The sequence below is a fragment of the Pseudophryne corroboree genome, chromosome 4, assembly GCF_028390025.1.
Source record: "Pseudophryne corroboree isolate aPseCor3 chromosome 4, aPseCor3.hap2, whole genome shotgun sequence".
NCBI classification, from domain to species: Eukaryota; Metazoa; Chordata; class Amphibia; order Anura; family Myobatrachidae; genus Pseudophryne; species Pseudophryne corroboree.
The window spans coordinates 691441592-691464059 of record NC_086447.1 but is presented as its reverse complement, the minus strand read 5'-3'; positions in this window follow the sequence as shown (position 1 = coordinate 691464059).

Here is a 22468-nt window from a genome sequence, read left to right as displayed (position 1 = left end):
CAGAAGTGTTTCAACTCCTCGTGGACAGGTGGGGCCTTCCAGATGTGGACCTGATGGCGTCTCGACACAATCACAAGGTTCCGGTCTTCGGAGCAAGGAGAAGGGATCCTCAAGCAGAGTTCGTGGACGCACTGGCAATTCCATGGAACTTTCGGCTGTCATACGTGTTCCCTCCGGTGTCACTCCTGCCCATAGTAATAAGGAAGTTCAAGCAAGAAGGAGGTATCCTACTTCTGATCGCTCCAACGTGGCCAAGACGGCATTGGTTCTCAGACCTTCAGGGTCTCTCGATAGAGCATCCACTACTACTTCCGCAGTGCCCAGATCTGCTCATTCAGGGCCCCTGAGTATATCAGAATTTAGCTCGATTGGCTTTGAAGGCGTGGCTCTTAAAGCTTCCGTCTTAAGGGCCAAAGGATTTTCTGAGGCAGTCATTCAAACCATGTTGAAGGCGCGGAAACCGGCTTCTGCTCGGATTTATCATAGGGTCTGGAATTCTTACTTTGCTTGGTGCGCATCTAACAATCATGACGCTTACAAGTTTAGTACGGCCAAACTTTTGGCCTTTCTACAACAAGGCCTGGACTTGGGCCTTCGTCTGGCCTCCATCAAGGTTCATATTTCTGCCTTGTCGGTTTGGTTTCAGAGAAAAATTGCGACCTTACCTGATATGCATACATTCACCTCTCCTGATTTGTCTTCCAAAGAGCGGTCTTTGGATGTGGTACGGGCTCTCCGTATCTACGTGAAGAGAACTGCCTCCATCAGGAAGTCAAATTCTCTCTTTGTTCTGTTTGGTTTTCACAAACGTGGCTGGCCTGCTCACAAGCAGACCCTGGCCAGATGGATTAGAATGGTGATTGCACATGCTTATGTATAGGCTGGCCTTCCAGCTCCTGCTACCATTAAGGCCCATTCTACTCGGTCGATTGGACCTTCTTGGGTGGCCCGCCGTGGTGCGATCCTTGAACAATTGTGCAAGGTGGCTACATGGTCCCCAGTGAGCACGTTCATAAGGCTCTATGCGTTTGATACTTCCGCCTCCCAGGATGCTTCCTTTGGATGCCGGGTTCTTGTGCCTGCTACAGTGCATCCCCTCCCATGAGGAACTGCTTTAGGACATCCCCAATGTCATTCCTTGTGGAGCCCAGTGTACCCCGCAGCAGAAAACGAGATTTATGGTAAGAACTTACCTTTGTTAAATCTCTTTCTGCGAGGTACACTAGGCACCACAGTGCGCCCACCCGGACGCACTTAGCTTCTTTGGGTTGGTATGGCATTAGCCGCTGACACCCTCTCCTGTCCTGAGTGTGTGGTGTTTGTGGCTACTAACAGTTGTCGTCTCTTTTACCTGCTACTGCATTGGACTGGTTAACAAAAACTGAGCTCCTGTGCATGGAGGCGGGGTTATAGAGGAGGCGGCGCTAGGCATTCTGGGAACAGTCAAAGCTTTGAGCCTGTTGGTGCCTCGGATCAAGATCCTATTCTACACCCCAATGTCATTCCCTGTGGAGCCCAGTGTACCTCGCAGAAAGAGATTTAACAACGGTAACTTCTTACCATAAATCTCATTTTTGGCCTTGGAAGGGGAGAGACAGACAGACATGAGGGGCGAGCAATCGGAAGGTGGCCTGGTGGCAGGAAGTAATTGAGGCAGAGATGCATTATAGATGCAAGGCTACTTTCACAAGCAAATGGATAAGGGTAGAGCGAATGCATAAATGCATGCAACTCTACAACCAGGTGAAGACCAACATTGCCGCCAACTTACAACCTACTTAAAATCAGGCCCTATGTGAATCTGACATCTGACTGTATCTAAGGGGAGCGCTTAGCTCGCCTCTTCGAAAGAAACCTTGAGAGTCGTCTCTTCCTCTGTCGCCATAACGCGGGTAAGGCTGTGTGTGGTGCATGCAGGGGAATAGGATCCCGGGTCATCTTTATATATTAAGATGAGCTGACAATTAATTAGCAGCAACAGCAGCCTATTCTTGCTGTGGTGCATGTGTGTGTGGTGTGGGTGTATGGTTGGTTGTAACCTGCGTTTGCTGTGGTCCATGTGAAAGGGGGGCAGGTTGAGAGACCCAGGTGGGAGGCTGAGAGGCACAGAGTAAGGGGGGGGGGTGACTGAGAGGCACAGATTGAAGGGGGAGCAGGTTGAGAGACAAAGAGTGAAGGGTGGTAGGCTAAGAGGTACAGTGAAGGATGGGAGGCTGTGAGGCACAGAGTGAAGGGGGGCAGACTGAGAAACACAGAGTGAAGGATGGGAGACTGAGAGGTACAGAGTGAAGGGGACGGCTGAAAGACACAGAGTGAAGGGTGGGTGTCTGAGAGGCACAGAGTGAAGGGGGGGGGACAGGCTCAGAAACAGAGTGAAGTATAGGAGGCTGAAGAGCACAGAGAGAAGGGGGGCGGGCTGAGAAACACAAAGTGAAGAGTGGGAGACTGAGAGGTACAGAGTGAAGTGGGAAGGCTGAAATACAGTGTGAAGGGTGGGAGGCTGAGAGGCACAGAGTGAAGGGGGGAAGGCTGAAAGACACAGAGTGAAGGGTGGGAGGTTGAGAGGCACAGCGTGAAAAAAAGAACGCTAAGAGACACTAGGTGAGAGGGATGGTGAGAGATGCAGAGCAATAGATGATGGTGTGGCTGACACGCAGAAAGGGGATGATGGTGTGGCTGAGAGATGCAGGCAGGAGATTATGGTGTGGCTGAGAGATGCAGGCAGGAGATGATGGTGTGGCAGAGAGCAGGAGGTGACACAAGTCTGGATGAACCTCTGTTGTATGGTGATGACATTGGTTATATTCCTACACAAACAGGCATCTTCTGGACGATGTGGTATACTACATGCATAGTGAATACCGACTGATGATGCTGTCTTCCCAGGGAGGATACATTTCTTTAGAGGTTCCCTGTTGTGAGAAACCACCACATATGTAAAGTGCATATGAAATGGAAAGGAATGCCAATAGGCGGTGCTAGACAAACCCGACAGGCAGTGCTAGAAACACCCAGTGGGTGTTGCTAGACACGCCCCTCAGACGGTGCACCCTCTAACAAAATGTGCTGCACACGCCAATGGCTGATACTGTGTGTATCAGGAGCATGCATATCCGTGGTAATCCAAAATTGGGCACGAGGTATGCAAGTTTTTTGCGGTCAAAGCCTCACGCTCAATTGAATTCCCCCATAGTAGTAGTATCATGTATTGTGTAATGCAGTGCATTGTACCTGACATACAATATACACACACCATGGCCTTTTTCTATATATTCTACATTAGCTAAATAAAATTATACAGAAACGATAGATTTTCCAAGTAAAATCTTTAAACCCCAAGCAGACCTTCTAATGGGCTGCTACATTAATGCGTACGTTTTAGGCAAGGTCAACTTACTGAAAGTGATCTGGATTTGTTTATAGCATTTTCTAAACACTGAAAACCACTTTTTGTTTTTTATTTTACAGTTTGGCATGTAAGTAGCATTTCAGCACCATAAAGATGCCAACAAGATAATTACAGTGAGTGGCAGTAAGTTGTTTTCAGACTACAGCTCTAAGGGTATTTCCAGAATTGCTGAAAGAGCATAACACAGAAAAATAAAGCTATGAAATAAGACTAAGGGGTACATTTACTAAGATTCGTATTTTCCAAATTCATGTCCAAGTTCAATCACGAATGACATCGACAGTGTAAAATTGCAACTTTTTGAATTGATTACGATGGATTTACTAAGCTGTCGTATTCGGATTTTTCTTTTCTTCCGATGTCGATGTCATTCGTGGTTTTTTACCTATTTTTACGGGAGTGATTAGCAAAACACTGCCGACTTTTTTTACAATCAATCTCGGCCGGATCTGTGTGATCCGTGCTGGGGTTTATTTTATTTTATTTTTAAATTAAACACTGTAAAATAATATAAAAAAATGCGTGGGGTCCCCCCTCCTAAGCATAACCAGCCTCGGGCTCTTTGAGCCGATCCTGGTTGCAAAAATATGGTGAAAAAAATGACAGGGGTTCCCCCATATTTAAGCAACCAGCATCGGGCTCTGCGCCTGGTCCTGGTCCCAAAAATACGGGGGACAAAAAGAGTAGGGGTCCCCCGTATTTTTAAAACCAGCACCGGGCTCCACTAGCTGGACAGATAATGCCACAGCCGGGGGTCACTTTTATATAGTGCCCTGCGGCCGTGGCATCAAAAATCCAACTAGTCACCCCTGGCCGGGGTACCCTGGGGGAGTGGGGACCCCTTCAATCAAGGGGTCCCCCCCCCCAGCCACCCAAGGGCCAGGGGTGAAGCCCGAGGCTGTCCCCCCCCCATCCAATGGGCTGCGGATGGGGAGGCTGATAGCCTTTGTTGTAAAAGAAAAGATATTGTTTTTAGTAGCAGTACTACAAGGCCCAGCAAGCCTCCCCCGCATGCTGGTACTTGGAGAACCACAAGTACCAGCATGCGACGGAAAAACGGGCCCGCTGGTACCTGTAGTACTACTACTAAAAAAATACCCAAAAAAAGACAAGACACACACACCGTGAAAGTATAATTTTATTACATACATACACACATACATACATACTTACCTTAAGTTCCCACGCAGGTCGGTCCTCTTCTCCAGTAGAATCCAAGGGGTACCTGTTGAAGAAATTATACTCACGAGATCCAGGGGTCCAGGCTCCTCGGGAAATCCAGGGGTAATCCACGTACTTGACAAAAAAAACAAAACGGTGTCCCGACCACGAACTGAAAGGGGACCCATGTTTGCACATGGGTCACCTTTCCACGAATGCCAGAAAGCCACTCTGACTTCTGTCTAAGTGGGTTTCTTCAGCCAATCAGGGAGCGCCACGTTGTAGCACTCTCCTGATCAGCTGTGTGGTCCTGTCCTCACTGACAGGCAGCACACGGCAGTGTTACAATGTAGCGCCTATGCGCTACATTGTAACCAATGATGGGAACTTTCTGCTCAGCGGTGACGTCACTTTAGGTCAACCGCAGGGCAGAAAGTTCCCATCATTGGTTACAATGTAGCGCATAGGCGCTACATTGTAACACTGCCGTGTGCTGCCTGTCAGTGAGGACAGGACCACACAGCTGATCAGGAGAGTGCTACAACGTGGCGCTCCCTGATTGGCTGAAGAAACCCACTTAGACAGAAGTCAGAGTGGCTTTCTGGCATTCGTGGAAAGGTGACCCATGTGCAAACATGGGTCCCCTTTCAGTTCGTGGTCGGGACACCGTTTTGTTTTTTTTGTCAAGTACGTGGATTACCCCTGGATTTCCCGAGGAGCCTGGACCCCTGGATCTCGTGAGTATAATTTCTTCAACAGGTACCCCTTGGATTCTACTGGAGAAGAGGACCGACCTGCGTGGGAACTTAAGGTAAGTATGTATGTATGTGTGTATGTATGTAATAAAATTATACTTTCACGGTGTGTGTGTCTTGTCTTTTTTTGGGTATTTTTTTAGTAGTAGTACTACAGGTACCAGCGGGCCCGTTTTTCCGTCGCATGCTGGTACTTGTGGTTCTCCAAGTACCAGCATGCGGGGGAGGCTTGCTGGGCCTTGTAGTACTGCTACTAAAAACAATATCTTTTCTTTTACAACAAAGGCTATCAGCCTCCCCATCCGCAGCCCATTGGATGGGGGGGGACAGCCTCGGGCTTCACCCCTGGCCCTTGGGTGGCTGGGGGGGGGGGGGACCCCTTGATTGAAGGGGTCCCCACTCCCCCAGGGTACCCCGGCCAGGGGTGACTAGTTGGATTTTTGATGCCACGGCCGCAGGGCACTATATAAAAGTGACCCCCGGCTGTGGCATTATCTGTCCAGCTAGTGGAGCCCGGTGCTGGTTTTAAAAATACGGGGGACCCCTACTCTTTTTGTCCCCCGTATTTTTGGGACCAGGACCAGGCGCAGAGCCCGATGCTGGTTGCTTAAATATGGGGGAACCCCTGTCATTTTTTTCCCCATATTTCTGCAACCAGGATCGGCTCAAAGAGCCCGAGGCTGGTTATGCTTAGGAGGGGGGACCCCACGCAATTTAAAAAAAAAAAAAAACACTTTCCCACCCCTTCCCACTGATATGCATGCACGGATCTCATGGATCCGTGCATGCCTATCCAATCACGAATAAAAAAAAAAGGTCTGTTTTTTTTTAGCACTTTTTTACGAGTTGTAATTTTTCACGGCAGTGTTTGTTCTTTTTTTGCTTTGCACTTCTTAGTAAATGACCGAGATTCATACTTAAACAGCCGCGTTTTAACCGATGGTGTATTCATTCGTAATTTTTTACCTGAACTTGCAAAAAATTACGAATGCCCTCATCACTGCCGTGATTAGTGCTTAGTAAATTACCGAGATGACACTTTGATGAAAAAACGGCATCTCGGTCAAAATCGGGAGCTTAGTAAATTTCCCCCAAAGAATGTAAAGCCCAATACTGGATCACTTTCTTAGAATATTTATAAATAAATAGCAGTCATTTTTATTCTTCTTATTTTGAAGTAATTGAAATAGCACTGATATGTTTATAACATATCAGTGCTATTTCATTATAGGGCAGTATGGATGGTGTAATGCAGGGGTGGCTAACCAGTCAGAGACAAAGAGCCACAAAATCTTGTTAGATACATCTAAGAGCCGACATCAAACTGAAGGTGTGCGTGCAAAAATGGGATGTGGCCTTGTGCCTGCTAGGCCACGCCCCTGGTATAAAATACATTGAAAAAGCCACTTCCACATAAAATTTTTGAAAAATCCAGGTCCACATAAAATACATTTTTAAAGCCAGATCCATGTAAAATATATTGAAAAAGCCAGATTGACATAATACACTTAAGCTCCCCGATATGTCACTCCTGTCAGCACCCTCCTGTGTCACTCTAGCAGGCACCCTCCTGTGTCACTCCAACCAGCTCCCCCTTGTGTAACTCCAGCCTTTCCTCATGTGTCACTGCACCCCTTTCCTCAATTCATGCCATTGCAGCAGGCCCTTATGTGTGCTCTGTTTGCCGGTGGGTATCTGGCTCCCTCAGTTCTCAGTCCTTGTAGTGTTTCCGGATCTGTTGTGGTCACGTGACCTCAAGTGTCGGGAGCCACATTTGAATAGAGAAAGAGCCGCATGTGGCTCAAGAGCCACAGGTTGGCCACCGCTGGTGTAATGGTTAGCATTACTGTGAGCATTACTGCCTCACAGCACTGAGGTCATGGGTTAAATTCCCTCCATGGCCCTAACTATGTGGAGTTTGTATATTCTCCCTGTACTTGCGTGGGTTTCCTCCGGGTACTCCGGTTTCATCCCACAATCCAAAAATATACTGGTAGGTTAACTGGCTCCAAACAAAATTAACCCTAACGGGAATGTGTGTGTGTGTGTGTGTACATGTGGTAGGGACTATAGGGGGTCATTCCGAGTTGATCGCTCGCTAGCAACTTTTTGCAGAGCTGCGATCAGGTTAAATCTCGGCAAAACTGCGCATGCGTATGCACAGCAATGCACAGGCGCGTCGTATGGGTACAAAGAGGATCGGTGCTGGGCTATGGATTTAACGAAGAATCCATTCACACAGCCGATCGCAAGGTGATTGACAAAAAGAGGGTGTTTGTGGGTGTCAACTGACCATTTTCTGGGAGTGTTTGGAAAAACGCAGGGTGTCCAAGCGTTTGAGGGCGGGTGTCTGACGTCAATTCTGTGACCAAAAAGACTGAAGTGATCGCACCGGCTGAGTGAGTCCAGAGCTACTCAGAAACTGCAAAAAACGTTTTTGTGCCATCGGCTGCAAAAGCGTTTGCACACTTGCAAAGCGAAAATACACTCCCCCATAGATGGAGACTATTTGATCGCAGCGCTGCAAAAAGTTGCTAGTGAACGATCAACTTGGAATGACCCCCCATAGATTGTAAGCTCTACTATGTAAAGCGCTGCAGAATATGTTTGCGCTATATAAATAACTGGTAATAATTAATAAATAAATATAATGGGTGTGTATCGCCTCCAGGATCCCGACGGTCAGCATTCTGATGCTGGGATCCTGGCCGCAGGATGCCGGATGGGGAGGGAGGCAAGCGCAACAAGCACCTTGCGGGATGGCTGCGTTCGCCACATGCTCTATTCCCACTCTATGGGTGTCATGAACACCCACGAGTGGGAATAGTCCCTGTTGGTTGGCATGCCGACCGTCAGTATTGTGAGGGAACAAGATGTAGGGGGAGGTAATATGTCTCCTCACCGCCGGTCACATAACTACATCCTGTTTATAACACAATTCACAGGCAAAATGTGTTTTTGCACAAAAGGTTTATATAGAAAAACATGTTAACAGATTTATTAGAAACATTTATTAATTCGCTCACAGGCCCTCATTCCGAGTTGTTCGCTCGCAAGGCGATTATAGCAGAGTTACACACGCTAAGCCGCCGCCTACTGGGAGTGAATCTAAACATCTTAAATGTGCGACCGATGTATTCGCAATATTGCGATCAAAACCGAGTTAGCAGTTTCTGAGTAACTCCAGACTTACTCTGCCTGTGCGATCAATTCAGTGCTTTTCGGTCCCGGCTGACGTCATAAACACACCCAGCGTTCGCCCAAGCACTCCCACCGTTTCTCCAGACACGCCTGCGTTTTTTCCGGAAACGGTAGCGTTTCCAGCCACACGCCCCTAAAACGCCGTACATCCGCCCAGTAACACCCATTTCCTGTCAATCACAATGCGTTCTCCGGAGCGACGAAAAAGCCGTGAGTAAAATTACTTTCTTCTTAGTAAAGTTACTTGACGCATGCGCAGTGCGAACATTACGCATGCGCACTAAGAGAATTCTCACTGCGATGCGATGAAAAATACCGAGCGAACAACTCGGAATGAGGGCCACAGTTTTTACATAGTCACACATTATTTGACAGAGTTTACTAGCAAAATCAATATGATGAAATGTATTTTCCTTAATTGCATTTATTTTTGTGAATATTTTAATTGATTGCTAATTTTATTGGGATAATATTCTGTAAAATATCATGTAGTTAAATAAGAAGATGTATTAAAATAAAACTAATTGGAAAGCTGTTTCCCACAACCAATTTATTTTTATTCTCTATCCTAGAAAACAGTCAGCAAAGTAAATTATATGTCATTTTGTTATACGTTTAGCACAATCTCTTAGATGGGATTTTTGATGATACTGAGCCACATGCTGCTGTGCCCACTTTAGCCTCTATTTCTATAGTTGTATCTGCGACTATATGCTAATGCTAGTATCAGCCCTTACCCTGGTGTATATCAGTGCATCTGCCAGTGCAAGGACTAAGGGGCATAGGGGGCAATTTAGACCTGATCGCTCGCTAGCGTTTTTTGCAGTGCTGCGATCAGGTCAGAACTGCGCATGTGTATACACCGCAATGCACAGGCGCGTCGCACGAGTACAAAGTTGATCGCCGCTCAGCGATTGGTTTGTGTGAAGAATCCATTCGCATGGCCGTTCGCAAGGAGATTGACAGGAAGAAGGCGTTTGTGGGTGGCAACTGACCGTTTTCAGGGAGTGGTTGGAAAAACACAGGCGTTCCCAAGCGTTTGCATGGAGGGTTCCTGGCGTCAATTCTGGCCCCGAACAGGCTGATGTGATTGCAGCAGCTGAGTAAGTCCTGAGCTGTGCAGAGACTGCGCAAGATCTGTTCGTACAGCTCTGCTACACATGCTTTGGCACCCTTGCACAGCTAAAATACACTCCCCCTGTGGGCAGCGACTATCCGATCGCAGCAGTGCAAATATCGCCTGATAGCGATCAGGTCTGAATTAGGCCCATATTTATTAACATTATTTTTACAAATAACATTTGAAAAAGGCTGTTTTCACACCCTTTTCACATTATTTTAGTATCACTTAAATGTATTACGGTGAATACACACTAGGCGATTTTGAGGTCAAAGTAGCTCACTTTTGGCTTTTTGAGCTACTTTGAGCTCAAAATCGCCTAGAGTGTATGGCTGGGCATTGAGCTCTGATGTGCGCTCCCGCGCATCCATCGGCATGTTTTACCGGGCAAGTGAACCACTTTCCACAGTCTCTTAGTGTGGAAAGTGATTCACCTCCGTGAAGATCACTGGGCCAGGTGAAAATCGCTCAGTGTGAATGCTCCAGCGGCCCCTAAGACACCAGAGTATGGTAATTGAGTTCACAACCAGTTATGTGACACGCCCATGACACTCCCATAAAATGCCCATAAAACAGTGCCTCTCCATGCATCCGAATAGCCACCGTCCAGGAATGCCCCAGTACATCTCCAATACATTTCTGAGATAATACGTCTCAGTCGCTACTGCAACTCTGTGTGTAAACATGCTGTGTGCAACTTTTTAGTTACTTAGGCGCATACGCAGTTAACAAAATCAACCGTATCAGCATTATATCCAACTCAGAGTCTGCCGTGTAACCACTTAACTGGCCAATCCCCCCTCCCACCACCACACAAAACCGCTCAGAAATTGTCATTTATTTTATTATTTAATAAAGTTTAAAAAGTATTTTAAATGATATATTTAAATATTTTATTTAAAAAAATATATATCTAGGGGCAGCGGCCACTTTCCAAGTGATTTGTGTCTGTAGTGCAGGACCGCTACCGCGGAACTCCGGAGTGGTAAGTATAATATATGGGTGCAGGGTGTGGGGTATGGGCATCACTGAGTAGCTGGGGTGGCAGAAGTAGCCCCCATAGCCTTGCAGCAATGGGGCTCAATCAGGGGCGTTTCAGCAGAGGAGGGGGCCTGTGTGCACCTCCAGGTGGGCCCCCTCCTGTGTACGGTGCTGTAGACTCCGGCACTGCGCAGGTCTCCGGAAACATGGCGCACGCCATGATCAGGAGACCAATTTGGCTACTGCGCATGCGCGGTGGCCATTTTGACAGCAATTTTAGTTGCGACCGCAGCGCCCGACGCTGGACTCCGGAAAGATAAGTATTAAAATGGCCATACATAGTGTCAGATGCTCAGTTAGCTTAGTGAAATCATTCAGGTGCTTGAAAGGGAGGGGTATTTCTAAGCAAGAGAAAAATATACAGAGAGGCCTTGACGCGGCTTTGGGGCTTATTCATACATTTGCGCAAATTTATGTAACTGAGATCTCTGAATTCTATTATTATGTGGGATTTAAATCTGGTTACTGCTATCATTCAGGGTGCTGGGGGAAACAAAATGCCTTTTTTTCTTGATTAGAAATACCCCTCCCTTTCAAGCACCTGAATGATATCACTATTTATGTCTGTTGTGAGAAGCAGAGAGGTTCCTGCATTAGGAGGAGGTGCAGGCCCTGACATGCCACATGGAGCATTATGGGGTTGCTCCAAGGTAGGTAGCTCTTAGCTTAGACATATTGTAGTAAGGAGCCATTATCATGTGGCTCCTTGCTGGTTAATCTTAGACCCAGATTGGGGTAATGGAGGTGTGAGGTGTGGTGCCTCTGGACTGGCTGAGCTGGATGGCTTTAGTGTGGCATACCTTTACATTCTATTAACACTTATCACTTACTAATTTCTTTAACATTATTTCTACATTTTAATTACATCTCATTTTTGTATCACTTCCTTTATAGCTTCGACTTCCTAACGTTCATTTATTAACACTATAGTTTTTCACTGGTATGCTGCACTGGGCTTTCTGGCTTATGCTGATTTTTTGGGGTGCCACACCCTGCACCTAGATATAGCGCTAGGGACCCCAAATATACAGAGAGGCCTTGAAGCGGCTTTGGGGCTTATTCATACATTTTAGCAAATATATGTAACTGAGATCTCTGAATTCCAATACTGTGTGGGATTTAAATCTGGTTACTGTTATTATTCAGGGTGCTGGGGGAATCAAAAAGTATTAAAATGGGTTCAGTGTGTGCGGTGTTGGCCCCCCCTGGATTATAGAAATGCCAATGGACTGAATTTTCTCTTTTAAAAAAGCATCAACATACAACTTGGAGCACTTATATATTGTTCTACTTTTTGCTGTGTTTATACTTATGACAATAGGCGTTTGTGTTTTTGATTGTATGGTTATGGATACAATAATTTGTTGGAAGAGTCTGCAATGCAGTTTGTTACAATTTGTTTGCTAAATAATTGCCTGTTGTGTTCTTGTAATAGAACCACTTGTCATCTTTAGTGTATTTATTAACTGATTGATGGAAAGGAATGCAATGTGTGACTGTGCTAAATACAGCACATCTGAGACTCCACCTGTTAAAGAGTGCCTGGATTAGCACATAATCCGTGTTTAAATTACTGTAAATGGTCATCTGCTCAATATATTATGTGCGGATTCTGAGTTGGGAGCAAAGGGGAAAAAAAACAACTGGAACAAACTAGTTGCAATGCAAGGTGTCCAAATACATTTATCTTTTAGGGTAAATACTGGCTGCTTTGCATATAGCCCCCAAATGCTGGCAGTTTTATTTTTACACTGCAATTTGATTTCAGTTTGGACACACTCCTGCCAAATCTAAATCTCTCTGCATATGTTATGGGCCCACATTATACACATTAAGCATGAACACTAAACAATATGAACATTCTCGTTCATTAATGAATGAGAACTCGTTCTTATCGTTGAGTGTGTAGGCACCAACGATGAACGATGCGCGGCACCGCGCTCTGTTTCCAGGAAGGAGACGGAGAATTGCGGGGGCGGGGTGAACGGTGGGCGTACGAAGGGGGCGTGTTGTGGCCGTGATTGCGGCGGCTGCGTGACGTCACACCTAGCTGCTGCGATCAGGAAATTGACCGTAAGTCTCCTGCGGCCACAGCTAAGCTGCGCCGGCAGGAGGCTCCCACAGTTTCTGCTGACAACCAGAAATTGCGAGCGCTCCGCAATTTCTGCTTGTTCAACGGGGGAGGCTCTGGTCAGCATGTTGGGCGGCCTTGCCCAGTGATGGGCGGCTCCAAGCATGCGATCCAAAGGATAGCAAATTCTGCTGATTAGCAGAATTTGCTATCCTTACTGAATTAGCCCCAAATGCCAATTTATCAGCTGATCTCCTTCAAGGTAACACTGAGAAACTCTTCCATACAAGGCCAATGTGAGACTTACAGAAGAGCAGAGTTTATTGTAGTGAACAACACACCATAACAACACACCACTCACATAACTCAATAGTCAATAGCTACTAGAGATGAGCGGGTTCGGTTCCTCGGAATCCGAACCCGCCCGAACTTCATGTTTTTTTTCACGGGTCCGAGCGACTCGGATCTTCCCGCCTTGCTCGGTTAACCCGAGCGCGCCCGAACGTCATCATGACGCTGTCGGATTCTCGCGAGACTCGGATTCTATATAAGGAGCCGCGCGTCGCCGCCATTTTCACACGTGCATTGAGATTGATAGGGAGAGGACGTGGCTGGCGTCCTCTCCATTTAGATTAGAAGAGAGAGAGTGAGATTGATTTTAAACAGAGACACTTGATTTACTGGAGCTTAGGAGTACTGTAGAGAGTGCAGAGTTTAGTAGTGACTGACCACAGTGACCACCAGACAGTGCAGTTTTATTTAATATAATCCGTTCTCTGCCTGAAAAAAACGATACACAGTGACTCAGTCACATACCATATCTGTGTGCACTGCTCAGCCCAGTGTGCTGCATCATCTATGTATATATCTGACTGTGCTCACACAGCTTATAATTGTGGGGGAGACTGGGGAGCAGTGCCAGTTATAGGTTATAGCAGGAGCCAGGAGTACATATTATTAAAATTAAACAGTGCACACTTTTGCTGCAGGAGTGCCACTGCCAGTGTGACTGACCAGTGACCTGACCACATTGACCACCAGTATAGTTAGTAGTATACTATATTGTGATTGCCTGAAAAAGTTAAACACTCGTCGTGTGACTTGTGTGGTGTTTTTTTTTTTTATTCTATAAAAAACTCATTCTGCTGATAGACAGTGTCCAGCAGGTCCGTCATTATATAATATATACCTGTCCGGCTGCAGTAGTGATATATATATATATTTTTATATCATTATTTATCATCCAGTTGCAGCAGACACAGTACGGTAGTTCACGGCTGTAGCTACCTCTGTGTCGGCACTCGGCAGTCCATCCATAATTGTATACCACCTACCCGTGGTTTTTTTTTCTTTCTTCTTTATACATACATACTACATCTCATTATCAACCAGTCTATATTAGCAGCAGACACAGTACAGTAGTCCACGTCTGTAGCTACCTCTGTGTCGGCACTCGGCAGTCCGTCCATAATTGTATACCACCTACCCGTGGTTTTTTTTTCTTTCTTCTTTATACATACATACTACATCTCTTTATCAACCAGTCTATATTAGCAGCAGACACAGTACAGTAGTCCACGGCTGTAGCTACCTCTGTGTCGGCACTCGGCAGTCCATCCATAATTGTATACCACCTACCCGTGGTTTTTTTTTCTTTCTTCTTTATACATACATACTACATCTCTTTATCAACCAGTCTATATTAGCAGCAGACACAGTACAGTAGTCCACGGCTGTAGCTACCTCTGTGTCGGCACTCGGCAGTCCATCCATAATTGTATACCACCTACCCGTGGTTTTTTTTTCTTTCTTCTTTATACATACATACTACATCTCATTATCAACCAGTCTATATTAGCAGCAGACACAGTACAGTACGGTAGTCCACGGCTGTAGCTACCTCTGTGTCGGCACTCGGCAGTCCGTCCATAATTGTATACCACCTACCCGTGGTTTTTTTTTCTTTCTTCTTTATACATACATACTACATCTCTTTATCAACCAGTCTATATTAGCAGCAGACACAGTACAGTAGTCCACGGCTGTAGCTACCTCTGTGTCGGCACTCGGCAGTCCATCCATAATTGTATACCACCTACCCGTGGTTTTTTTTTCTTTCTTCTTTATACATACATACTACATCTCTTTATCAACCAGTCTATATTAGCAGCAGACACAGTACAGTAGTCCACGGCTGTAGCTACCTCTGTGTCGGCACTCGGCAGTCCGTCCATAATTGTATACCACCTACCCGTGGTTTTTTTTTCTTTCTTCTTTATACATACATACTACATCTCTTTATCAACCAGTCTATATTAGCAGCAGACACAGTACAGTACGGTAGTCCACAGCTGTAGCTACCTCTGTGTCGGCACTCGGCAGTCCGTCCATAATTGTATACCACCTACCCGTGGTTTTTTTTCTTTCTTCTTTATACATACATACTACATCTCTTTATCAACCAGTCTATATTAGCAGCAGACACAGTACAGTACGGTAGTCCACGGCTGTAGCTACCTCTGTGTCGGCACTCGGCAGTCCGTCCATAATTGTATACCACCTACCCGTGGTTTTTTTTTTCTTTCTTCTTTATACATACATACTACATCTCTTTATCAACCAGTCTATATTAGCAGCAGACACAGTACAGTACGGTAGTCCACGGCTGTAGCTACCTCTGTGTCGGCACTCGGCAGTCCGTCCATAATTGTATACCACCTACCCGTGGTTTTTTTTTCTTTCTTCTTTATACATACATACTACATCTCTTTATCAACCAGTCTATATTAGCAGCAGACACAGTACAGTACGGTAGTCCACGGCTGTAGCTACCTCTGTGTCGGCACTCGGCAGTCCGTCCATAATTGTATACCACCTACCCGTGGTTTTTTTTTCTTTCTTCTTTATACATACATACTACATCTCTTTATCAACCAGTCTATATTAGCAGCAGACACAGTACAGTAGTCCACGGCTGTAGCTACCTCTGTGTCGGCACTCGGCAGTCCATCCATAATTGTATACTAGTATCCATCCATCTCCATTGTTTACCTGAGGTGCCTTTTAGTTGTGCCTATTAAAATATGGAGAACAAAAATGTTGAGGTTCCAAAATTAGGGAAAGATCAAGATCCACTTCCACCTCGTGCTGAAGCTGCTGCCACTAGTCATGGCCGAGACGATGAAATGCCAGCAACGTCGTCTGCCAAGGCCGATGCCCAATGTCATAGTACAGAGCATGTCAAATCCAAAACACCAAATATCAGTAAAAAAAGGACTCCAAAACCTAAAATAAAATTGTCGGAGGAGAAGCGTAAACTTGCCAATATGCCATTTACCACACGGAGTGGCAAGGAACGGCTGAGGCCCTGGCCTATGTTCATGGCTAGTGGTTCAGCTTCACATGAGGATGGAAGCACTCAGCCTCTCGCTAGAAAAATGAAAAGACTCAAGCTGGCAAAAGCAGTAGCACCGCAAAGAACTGTGCGTTCTTCGAAATCCCAAATCCACAAGGAGAGTCCGACTCCAATTGTGTCGGTTGCGATGCCTGACCTTCCCAACACTGGACGTGAAGAGCATGCGCCTTCCACCATTTGCACGCCCCCTGCAAGTGATGGAAGGAGCACCCGCAGTCCAGTTCCTGATAGTCAGATTGAAGATGTCAGTGTTGAAGTACACCAGGATGAGGAGGATATGGGTGTTGCTGGCGCTGGGGAGGAAATTGACCAGGAGGATTCTGATGGTGAGGTGGTTTGTTTAAGTCAGGCACCCGGGGAGACACCTGTTGTCCGTGGGAGGAATATGGCCGTTGACATGCCTGGTGAAAATACCAAAAAAATCAGCTCTTCGGTGTGGAAGTATTTCACCAGAAATGCGGACAACAGGTGTCAAGCCGTGTGTTCCCTTTGTCAAGCTGTAATAAGTAGGGGTAAGGACGTTAACCACCTCGGAACATCCTCCCTTATACGTCACCTGCAGCGCATTCATAATAAGTCAGTGACAAGTTCAAAAACTTGGGCCGACAGCGGAAGCAGTCCACTGACCAGTAAATCCCTTCCTCTTGTAACCAAGCTCACGCAAACCACCCCACCAACTCCCTCAGTGTCAATTTCCTCCTTCCCCAGGAATGCCAATAGTCCTGCAGGCCATGTCACTGGCAATTCTGATGATTCCACCCCTGCCTGGGATTCCTCCGATGCATCCTTGCGTGTAACGCCTACTGCTGCTGGCGCTGCTGTTGTTGCTGCTGGGAGTCGATGGTCATCCCAGAGGGGAAGTCGTAAGACCACTTGTACTACTTCCACCAAGCAATTGACTGTCCAACAGTCCTTTGCGAGGAAGATGAAATATCACAGCAGTCATCCTACTGCAAAGCGGATAACTGAGGCCTTGACATCCTGGGTGGTGAGAAACATGGTTCCGGTATCCATCATTACTGCAGAGCCAACTAGAGACTTGTTGGAGGTACTGTGTCCCCGGTACCAAATACCATCTAGGTTCCATTTCTCTAGGCAGGCGATACCGAAAATGTACACAGACCTCAGAAAAAGAGTCACCAGTGTCCTAAAAAATGCAGCTGTACCCAATGTCCACTTAACCACGGACATGTGGACAAGTGGAGCAGGGCAGGGTCAGGACTATATGACTGTGACAGCCCACTGGGTAGATGTATGGACTCCCGCCGCAACAACAGCAGCGGCGGCACCAGTAGCAGCATCTCGCAAACGCCAACTCTTTCCTAGGCAGGCTACGCTTTGTATCACCGGTTTCCAGAATACGCACACAGCTGAAAACCTCTTACGGCAACTGAGGAAGATCATCGCGGAATGGCTTACCCCAATTGGACTCTCCTGTGGATTTGTGGCATCGGACAACGCCAGCAATATTGTGTGTGCATTAAATCTGGGCAAATTCCAGCACGTCCCATGTTTTGCACATACCTTGAATTTGGTGGTGCAGAATTTTTTAAAAAACGACAGGGGCGTGCAAGAGATGCTGTCGGTGGCCAGAAGAATTGCGGGACACTTTCGGCGTACAGGCACCACGTACAGAAAACTGGAGCACCACCAAAAACTACTGAACCTGCCCTGCCATCATCTGAAGCAAGAAGTGGTAACGAGGTGGAATTCAACCCTCTATATGCTTCAGAGGTTGGAGGAGCAGCAAAAGGCCATTCAAGCCTATACAATTGAGCACGATATAGGAGGTGGAATGCACCTGTCTCAAGCGCAGTGGAGAATGATTTCAACGTTGTGCAAGGTTCTGATGCCCTTTGAACTTGCCACACGTGAAGTCAGTTCAGACACTGCCAGCCTGAGTCAGGTCATTCCCCTCATCAGGCTTTTGCAGAAGAAGCTGGAGACATTGAAGGAGGAGCTAACACGGAGCGATTCCGCTAGGCATGTGGGACTTGTGGATGGAGCCCTTAATTCGCTTAACAAGGATTCACGGGTGGTCAATCTGTTGAAATCAGAGCACTACATTTTGGCCACCGTGCTCGATCCTAGATTTAAAGCCTACCTTGGATCTCTCTTTCCGGCAGACACAAGTCTGCTGGGGTTGAAAGACCTGCTGGTGAGAAAATTGTCAAGTCAAGCGGAACGCGACCTGTCAACAACATCTCCTCCTTCACATTCTCCCGCAACTGGGGGTGCGAGGAAAAGGCTCAGAATTCCGAGCCCACCCGCTGGCGGTGATGCAGGGCAGTCTGGAGCGACTGCTGATGCTGACATCTGGTCCGGACTGAAGGACCTGACAACGATTACGGACATGTCGTCTACTGTCACTGCATATGATTCTCTCACCATTGAAAGAATGGTGGAGGATTATATGAGTGACCGCATCCAAGTAGGCACGTCACACAGTCCGTACTTATACTGGCAGGAAAAAGAGGAAATTTGGAGGCCCTTGCACAAACTGGCTTTATTCTACCTAAGTTGCCCTCCCACAAGTGTGTACTCCGAAAGAGTGTTTAGTGCCGCCGCTCACCTTGTCAGCAATCGGCGTACGAGGTTACATCCAGAAAATGTGGAGAAGATGATGTTCATTAAAATGAATTATAATCAATTCCTCCGTGGAGACATTCACCAGCAGCAATTGCCTCCACAAAGTACACAGGGTGCTGAGATGGTGGATTCCAGTGGGGACGAATTGATAATCTGTGAGGAGGGGGATGTACACGGTGATATATCGGAGGATGATGATGAGGTGGACATCTTGCCTCTGTAGAGCCAGTTTGTGCAAGGAGAGATTAATTGCTTCTTTTTTGGGGGGGGGTCCAAACCAACCCGTCATATCAGTCACAGTCGTGTGGCAGACCCTGTCACTGAAATGATGGGTTGGTTAAAGTGTGCATGTCCTGTTTATACAACATAAGGGTGGGTGGGAGGGCCCAAGGACAATTCCATCTTGCACCTCTTTTTTCTTTTCTTTTTCTTTGCGTCATGTGCTGTTTGGGGAGGGTTTTTTGGAAGGGCCATCCTGCGTGACACTGCAGTGCCACTCCTAGATGGGCCCGGTGTTTGTGTCGGCCACTAGGGTCGCTTATCTTACTCACACAGTCAGCTACCTCATTGCGCCTCTTTTTTTCTTTGCGTCATGTGCTGTTTGGGGAGGGTTTTTTGGAAGGGCCATCCTGCGTGACACTGCAGTGCCACTCCTAGATGGGCCCGGTGTTTGTGTCGGCCACTAGGGTCGCTTATCTTACTCACACAGTCAGCTACCTCATTGCGCCTCTTTTTTTCTTTGCGTCATGTGCTGTTTGGGGAGGGTTTTTTGGAAGGGACATCCTGCGTGACACTGCAGTGCCACTCCTAGATGGGCCCGGTGTTTCTGTCGGCCACTAGGGTCGCTTATCTTACTCACACAGTCAGCTACCTCATTGCGCCTCTTTTTTTCTTTGCGTCATGTGCTGTTTGGGGAGGGTTTTTTGGAAGGGCCATCCTGCGTGACACTGCAGTGCCACTCCTAGATGGGCCCGGTGTTTGTGTCGGCCACTAGGGTCGCTTATCTTACTCACACAGTCAGCTACCTCATTGCGCCTCTTTTTTTCTTTGCGTCATGTGCTGTTTGGGGAGGGTTTTTTGGAAGGGACATCCTGCGTGACACTGCAGTGCCACTCCTAGATGGGCCCGGTGTTTGTGTCGGCCACTAGGGTCGCTTATCTTACTCACACAGTCAGCTACCTCATTGCGCCTCTTTTTTTCTTTGCGTCATGTGCTGTTTGGGGAGGGTTTTTTGGAAGGGACATCCTGCGTGACACTGCAGTGCCACTCCTAGATGGGCCCGGTGTTTGCCACTAGGGTCGCTTATCTTACTCACACAGTCAGCTACCTCATTGCGCCTCTTTTTTTCTTTGCGTCATGTGCTGTTTGGGGAGGGTTTTTTGGAAGGGACATCCTGCGTGACACTGCAGTGCCACTCCTAGATGGGCCCGGTGTTTGTGTCGGCCACTAGGGTCGCTTATCTTACTCACACAGTCAGCTACCTCATTGCGCCTCTTTTTTTCTTTGCGTCATGTGCTGTTTGGGGAGGGTTTTTTGGAAGGGCCATCCTGCGTGACACTGCAGTGCCACTCCTAGATGGGCCCGGTGTTTGTGTCGGCCACTAGGGTCGCTTATCTTACTCACACAGTCAGCTACCTCATTGCGCCTCTTTTTTTCTTTGCGTCATGTGCTGTTTGGGGAGGGTTTTTTGGAAGGGACATCCTGCGTGACACTGCAGTGACACTCCTAGATGGGCCCGGTGTTTGTGTCGGCCACTAGGGTCGCTTATCTTACTCACACAGTCAGCTACCTCAATGCGCCTCTTTTTTTCTTTGCGTCATGTGCTGTTTGGGGAGGGTTTTTTGGAAGGGACATCCTGCGTGACACTGCAGTGCCACTCCTAGATGGGCCCGGTGTTTGCCACTAGGGTCGCTTATCTTACTCACACAGTCAGCTACCTCATTGCGCCTCTTTTTTTCTTTGCGTCATGTGCTGTTTGGGGAGGGTTTTTTGGAAGGGCCATCCTGCGTGACACTGCAGTGCCACTCCTAGATGGGCCCGGTGTTTGTGTCGGCCACTAGGGTCGCTTATCTTACTCACACAGTCAGCTACCTCATTGCGCCTCTTTTTTTCTTTGCGTCATGTGCTGTTTGGGGAGGGTTTTTTGGAAGGGCCATCCTGCGTGACACTGCAGTGCCACTCCTAGATGGGCCCGGTGTTTGTGTCGGCCACTAGGGTCGCTTATCTTACTCACACAGTCAGCTACCTCATTGCGCCTCTTTTTTTCTTTGCGTCATGTGCTGTTTGGGGAGGGTTTTTTGGAAGGGACATCCTGCGTGACACTGCAGTGCCACTCCTAGATGGGCCCGGTGTTTGTGTCGGCCACTAGGGTCGCTTATCTTACTCACACAGCGACCTCGGTGCAAATTTTAGGACTAAAAATAATATTGTGAGGTGTGAGGTATTCAGAATAGACTGAAAATGAGTGTAAATTATGGTTTTTGAGGTTAATAATACTTTGGGATCAAAATGACCCCCAAATTCTATGATTTAAGCTGTTTTTTAGGGCTTTTTGAAAAAAAACACCCGAATCCAAAACACACCCGAATCCGACAAAAAAAATTCGGTGAGGTTTTGCCAAAACGCGGTCGAACCCAAAACACGGCCGCGGAACCGAACCCAAAACCAAAACTAGAGATGAGCGCCTGAAATTTTTCGGGTTTTGTGTTTTGGTTTTGGGTTCGGTTCCGCGGCCGTGTTTTGGGTTCGACCGCGTTTTGGCAAAACCTCACCGAATTTTTTTTGTCGGATTCGGGTGTGTTTTGGATTCGGGTGTTTTTTTCAAAAAACCCTAAAAAACAGCTTAAATCATAGAATTTGGGGGTCATTTTGATCCCATATTATTATTAACCTCAAAAACCATAATTTCCACTCATTTTCAGTCTATTCTGAATACCTCACACCTCACAATATTATTTTTAGTCCTAAAATTTGCACCGAGGTCGCTGGATGACTAAGCTAAGCGACCCTAGTGGCTGACACAAACACCTGGCCCATCTAGGAGTGGCACTGCAGTGTCACGCAGGATGTCCCTTCCAAAAAACCCTCCCCAAACAGCACATGACGCAAAGAAAAAAAGAGGCGCAATGAGGTAGCTGACTGTGTGAGTAAGATAAGCGACCCTAGTGGCCGACACAAACACCGGGCCCATTTAGGAGTGGCACTGCAGTGTCACGCAGGATGTCCCTTCCAAAAAACCCTCCCCAAACAGCACATGACGCAAAGAAAAAAAGAGGCGCAATGAGGTAGCTGACTGTGTGAGTAAGATAAGCGACCCTAGTGGCCGACACAAACACCGGGCCCATTTAGGAGTGGCACTGCAGTGTCACGCAGGATGTCCCTTCCAAAAAACCCTCCCCAAACAGCACATGACGCAAAGAAAAAAAGAGGCGCAATGAGGTAGCTGACTGTGTGAGTAAGATAAGCGACCCTAGTGGCCGACACAAACACCGGGCCCATTTAGGAGTGGCACTGCAGTGTCACGCAGGATGTCCCTTCCAAAAAACCCTCCCCAATCAGCACATGACGCAAAGAAAAAAAGAGGCGCAATGAGGTAGCTGTGTGAGTAAGATTAGCGACCCTAGTGGCCGACACAAACACCGGGCCCATTTAGGAGTGGCACTGCAGTGTCACGCAGGATGTCCCTTCCAAAAAACCCTCCCCAATC